A 6,000-nucleotide genomic window follows, 5' to 3' on the forward strand; every position below is an offset into this window, starting at 1 on the left:
CAGCACCACAACAAGAGCAGCCCGCCCACCCTCCTCACTGGTGCCGCTCAGCGCCAACCCCAATGTCAAGCCCACTACCCAAGCCCTTCAGGACCAGTAGCCGGTGTCAGGGGCCACGGTCGGCATCAGCGCCTCGCTCCCTCCTCAGCGGAGAGGACAACGGAGAGAAACTAGGCGCGCGGACAGCCAGGCAGACGACCGAGACTCACCGGGAGGCGCCTAGAGCTGGACCCCCAGGATCCCAGCACCAGGCCTGCCGAAGTCCCCCTCAGCCCACCTCAGGGAGCCCCACGATCCCGTTAGGAGACAACGGAGGATGGGGCTGGGCGCCCCAAGCCGGGGACCAAATGCTTGGCCCGGCGCTCCTCCAGCCCGGCTAACCTGCCAGCTCTTCCCGGCACCCTGTCCGAGAGTCACCCACCTGCCCGGCCTTTCGGGGCTCATCTAAAAGGCTCCTCCGCCAAGACTAGGGAACACCAGGAATTGGGTTTGTTTGCGGTGCCTCAGAAGGGGCAAGATGGCGACAGGCATCAGGGCGCAGGCGCAGCCGCGCGCTGCCAGCCGGGAGGTGTAGTTCGCCTTTCCCGCCTTTCGGAGAACAGGCTCCAGAAGGCTTCCATTCTCCCAGTCCCTCTTTTCCTCCGCGTTTTGAAAGGAAAGAAGAGACATCGCGGGAGGTGCTGGGAGTTGTGGTCCCGACCCAACTCCCTCCTCTTTCGCTGTCGGTATGCTGTCGCAGGCGCAAGGAAGGCCGGGATTGTAGTTTCCCTGGCTTCTCCTCCATACCCTCCTTCTCCGGCTTCGCGCGCCTCTCCTCCAGCTGCCGTCTCCCAACCAATCGGCTGCGCTCTCTGCTACGCGTGGCGTCACACGTAGAGGCCAAGATGGCGTCGGTAGCTGGAGCTGGGGCTTTGCCGCGACCTTTACTCTAGGCGAGGTTAGGGACGGTAGGAAAGCAGCTTTGTCCCTGAAGCGCTGTTGAGGATTAGGATCGGATTCCTCAGAGTCATGGGAGCAATTGTCAGCGGCCTCCACAGCCCCCACCAGACGCAAGTCAAGGAGAGAGAATCCACGCTACGAGAACCGACATAGCGGACGTTGCGATTGCCAGAGTCCAGGCTGGCGGTTGCCGAGTTGCCAGTGGAGACGTGGAACCCGAGCGTTCTTCACTTCGGGTCTCTCTCCACGTGTCAAGTGGGAATGATAGTGATATCTCGTGCTTTAGCTGTCAAAGGCAAGAAGGAGAAGGTATTTGTTAGAGGCCCTACGACGTGGTAGGTTCATCCTTCAGCCTTTGTACTTATTTAATCACAGAACAATTGTGGGACGAAGGTATTGTTGCCCCTATTACACATATGAGAAAGGGGGCCCAGTGTGTAGTTACTCGCGGCCATAAAACCGAAACCAGTGCTTGGTATTGTTGAAGAGTCAATCAAGTGTTGTGATTGCCCTTCCTCCTAAATTGTGTACTTTTGGAAATCTCGGATCTGGTAAAAATGCCCAAGTCAAAGGGGGTTTTTAATATGCTTTCTGGTATTGACAAAGTTTTCTTGTAAAATGGGGTTGATACCACCCTATGGGGATATTGTGATACACAACGTAGGGAAGAGTTATTTGTGGATTGCGAACCTTTGTGCAAACGTGTGAGACTGGTCATATCCTTGAATGGAGCAGTAGATTAGGAAGAGAAAATAAATAACAGCATTTAAGTTTCTTACTACTGTTTACTCATTAGCTAAAAATACTCTGTAAGGTCCCAGAAAATTGTTATTGTTGAAACCCAAGCCTGCCCCTCCAGAAAGTCATGAAGTGGGACAGATGACCTCCAGGCCCTCTTCTCCCTCCCTTATCTTGTAATGCGTTCTCTTCCATCTATTTCCCAGTAAATTTAGGTGCCACCTGTTTTCAGGTCAATGACTCAACTTTTGGAAAGATGGTAAAAGAAACTTTTAAATATTTTGTTGTTGAACATACTTTCTTTGGTTTGAGCCTTATAGTATCTGAGGTAGATATAGTTTAGATCTTTCCTACCCCCCCCCCCACACACACTATGAATGAGGAAAACACAGAAATTGAAGAACTCACCCAATTTCACAAAGCTAGGAATTGAAGGGAGCTGGGCTTTTTAACCCCAGGTCTTCTGACTTCCAAGTGTCTTCTATACAATAAATGTCAAGGTGACAGGTAATGGAGTGGAAATGGAAAGGTAAGCTGCTTATAAAACTGGCACTGACCACAATCAGTAGCATATAAGTCAAGAATTATAGCTTACTCCTATGCTTACTTAATGTTAAGTATTGCTGTAAGCGTCTCACATACTAATTCATTTAGTCCTTAAAATTTTATGAGGTAGAAACTATTATGTCTAATTACAAATGAGAAAACTGAGACAGAGAAAGGAGGTTAAATAGCTTGCCTAGAGTCACACATTATAAATAAATGGTAAAGCCAGGACTTAAACATAAGCAGCTTGACTCCAGTGTATGCTCTAGACTAGTGGTTCTCAAACTTTCATGTTCAGTAGGAACCCCTGAGGATCTTGTTAAAATGCATCTTGAGTGTTTCTGGATAGGTTCTAAGATTCTATATTTCTAACAAACTCTCAATCTTCCACACATCCTCCCTTTCTTCCTAACTATATTTGTATTTTGTGACCAGAATCTGCCTTCCCCGTACTGCCTCTGATTGCTCCATATTCCCGAATATTCCCAATATTAAATTCTCTTCCTTAAAGGTCAGAGTCATACTTCACCCTCAAGAAGTTTATCCTGCCCCTGACTTTTCCTTCTAAGACAGGCATTCCTGCCTCTGCTTCTACACATTGTATTACAAAATTCAGAACATTTGATTTATGGTCATTTGTTTGAAAATCTTTCTGACTAGACAATGGGCTCTTCAAGGAGAGATCTTTGCACTCTAGTACCTAGCACATAAAAATAATAGTTAATACTTATCCAGGGCTTTCTCTGTTCCAGATACTGTTTTATACATTAACTTGTTTAGTCTCCACAAAACCCTTTTGAGAATACTATTACCATTTTACAGATGAAGAAACTGAGGCACAGAGACATTAAGTAGTTTCCCCAAGACAACACACTAGTTAGTAGCAGAGCCATGATTTCAAGTTAAGGCACTTTGCACTTTGAGTCCACGAAATGTGTGATAAATAAAATGAGAGCCATCCTCCAATTCCACAAAAGAAAAACCAAGACTTATTGTCCTACTAGACATAACTACCTCTAGTCTGGGGAGATGTATTGGAGTACAGTATCTGTCTCCAACTTTATTCCACTATTGACCAAGCAGGTTTCTTGAAACAAACTTCTTCAAGGGGCCTACCATCCACCATTCAAATTTTGTAGTGCTATATTGGAGAAGGTGGATTTCACCATTATCATCAAAATAATCTATCAGAAGATCAGAAGTGCTTTGAACAGCTCAGAAAGGAGGTGAAAGATCTGGACACTGCCTCGTCAACTGACAACTCCTCTCCCTCATTGTCCATGAAACGCTGTAGTCTCTACTTCCTAAATAGCTGGCCCCATTGTTTTAGTGGGATGATGGTGAGGCCTCATCACCTGTGCGGAGTGGACTTTTTCCCAGCCCTATTCTTCCAAAAGCACCTCTCCTCACTCCTTGCCTAGTACGTCTATCATACTGCCACTGCTGTCAGGGTGAGCTTACAAAAATTCAAAGCTCACCATGTCAGTCGCCGGCATAAGACTTTCCAGTGGTTCCCAGTTGCCAATAGAGTAGTAAAGTTCCAGCTTTTTTACAAGCAAACCCATGCCAATGCAAAGAAATTTCCTTGCATACCTAATATTTTCCTAGAACACTGCCATCACTTCTTTATCTTGCCAAAAATCTGATATTGTCCTAAAGTTAACTGTTTCTCTTGAAGCCCTTGCAAATGGAGTTCTTCCTTCGATCCCCATCTTCAATATCTTGAACCAGAAGGAAAGGATGGTATTCTCCTCACCTTGTAACTACCAACTTCCAGACTGGCTACCCTTGCAGTGAGGCTTTCAAACCCTGCAAACTCCATTCAACTGTCATTCCATCTCTCTAGGGATGATGGGATTTTTTTAGGGAGAAGCTTTTTAAGTCTGCTATCATCAGCTTGTGTTGCCCTGTTGTCCCTTCTGCCCTTGTCCTCACCAGAAAGATTTTAAAAACCTTCCCCCAGCACTGCCATTCAACCACCCATTTCTTTGATCCTGTGCTTTGTTCTCCAGAACTATTCCACCTCTGAAATCAGTAACTAAGGTATTCCACCTTCTAAACAAGACCTTCTTTTATTCCAGAGTTTTTTTACTCCTTTACCCTCACCAAACCTGTTCTTCAACTTCAGTGAAATCTACAGTTTACAGTCTACCAGTTCCAGGTTTGTTCCCTCCTCTAGCTCTATTTTCTTCTCTCTACGCAGGGCCCTGTGATCATTCAAACTCTGTCTCATTGGCACTTCCAACTTCATTCAGCTGTCTCTGTCCTTCCACATAGACCCTAAAACAGCCCTCTACCTTGGATCAGTTTCTCCCCTATAATCCTCCCCATGTTGATGTAGCTATTAGTTAACTATTGGTACATAAGAAATTATCCCAAACCTTGGCTTTAAAACAAAATAAGGTTTTGGTGGTTGTGGTGGTTGTTGTTGTTGTTGTTTTAATTTCATACAGGTTTTGCAGTTTCTGTGGGAATCAAGTTAGCTGATTCTGGCTTGGAATCTCTAAGAGGTTGCATTCATGATGTCAGCTAGGACAGCTATCATCTGAAGACTGGGGCTAAAGGATCAGCTTCCTAGGTACAGTAAAAACGTGGTTTGCGAGCATAATTCATTCCAGAAATGTGCTTCTAATCCAAAGCACTTGTATATCTAAGCAAATTTCCCCCATAAGAAATAATGGAAACTCGGATGATTCGTTCTATAACCGAAAAATATCCATATAAAAATGATTACAATACTGTTATATAAAATGAAATAATAAAGAAAAATAAAAACCTGCACTTACCTTTGAAAACCTTTGTGGCTGGTGTCAGGGAGACGAGAGAGGAGGATTATTGTGTAGGACGACTTTCAGTATCACTAGCAGAATCACTGCTATGTCTTGGCTCAATGGAATCTTTTTCTGCCTGGGGGCCATTGTATACGCTCACCTGGATGTTGATTACAGTAAAATATTAATAAACTCTTGTCATATAATGTAATTGGCAATAAGGCAGCAGAGGAAAGGGTCTATATCTGCAGGCAGCCTGACCTACAATGAAGCGAAGCATTCTTAAGCTTACTCGTGTACAGAAAGGCAAAGGACTGTCCATAGGTGCTTTGAAGTGACAAAAAATACACCAGTACCAGTTGTGGGCACCTTCCAACGTTCTGAAAAATCACTGATTTCTGCCAAACACCATGGCCTGAGACTGAGCATCCAAGCATGGGAGACGATAACCCACAATCCTGCAGAGAGAGAGAGAGAGAAGAATCGTTGGCTCAGTTGTGATCATGTGATGCATGTGACATTCAGCGTCATGTACTACTCGTATTGCAAGACATCACTTGTTTATCAACTTAAAATTTATTAGAAATGTTTGCTCATCTTGCAGAACACTTGCAGAACAACTTACAATCCAAGGTTTTACTGTAGCTTGTTCACATGGTTGGCAAGTTAGTGAGGGAAGAGGTCTGTTTCTTCCTCTGTGGACCTCCCTATAAGGCTGCTTGAGCATCCTCACAACATAAGTGATGGGAGAGAGCAGTGTGGAAGCTGTAAAGTTGCAATGTGCCTATCTGTTCGTGTGTGTGTGTGTACAAAATCAGGTTTTAGGAATTTATACAAAGCAGCAAATCTAGGACAACTTGATGGAAGTAAGTTGAAATAATATTAAGTAGCATTTATTGAAATTCCATTATAAAAAGCACCTGTGTGCGTTATCTCGTTTAAACTTCACAACATTCCCGTGGTACTAATTGTCCATTTCATAGCTGAGGAAACCAGGGCCTAGAGA

The 6,000-nt window shown here is 44.7% G+C and overlaps 1 protein-coding gene across 11 annotated transcripts in view; it reads right to left on the reverse strand.

The window, feature by feature from the left end:
• EMSY (EMSY transcriptional repressor, BRCA2 interacting) overlaps positions 1–565 on the reverse strand; it is an 89,529-nt gene extending 88,964 nt beyond the window's left edge. For 5 of the 11 annotated variants that reach the window (XM_047070763.1, XM_047070768.1, XM_047070766.1 and 2 more), the window contains exon 1: positions 422–563. The gene's annotated coding sequence lies outside the window, so the exon portion shown is untranslated. Of the gene's footprint in view, positions 1–421 lie in introns of all 11 variants that reach the window. The other 6 variants (XM_047070761.1, XM_047070760.1, XM_047070771.1 and 3 more) reach the window with 2 other exon arrangements.
• Between the last annotated feature and the right edge of the window lie 5,435 nt (positions 566–6,000).

The sequence above is a fragment of the Lynx rufus genome, unplaced genomic scaffold (assembly GCF_022079265.1).
Source record: "Lynx rufus isolate CCGP_SWC_20201006 ecotype Redwood Valley unplaced genomic scaffold, mLynRuf1.p SCAF_9, whole genome shotgun sequence".
Taxonomy (NCBI): domain Eukaryota; kingdom Metazoa; phylum Chordata; class Mammalia; order Carnivora; family Felidae; genus Lynx; species Lynx rufus.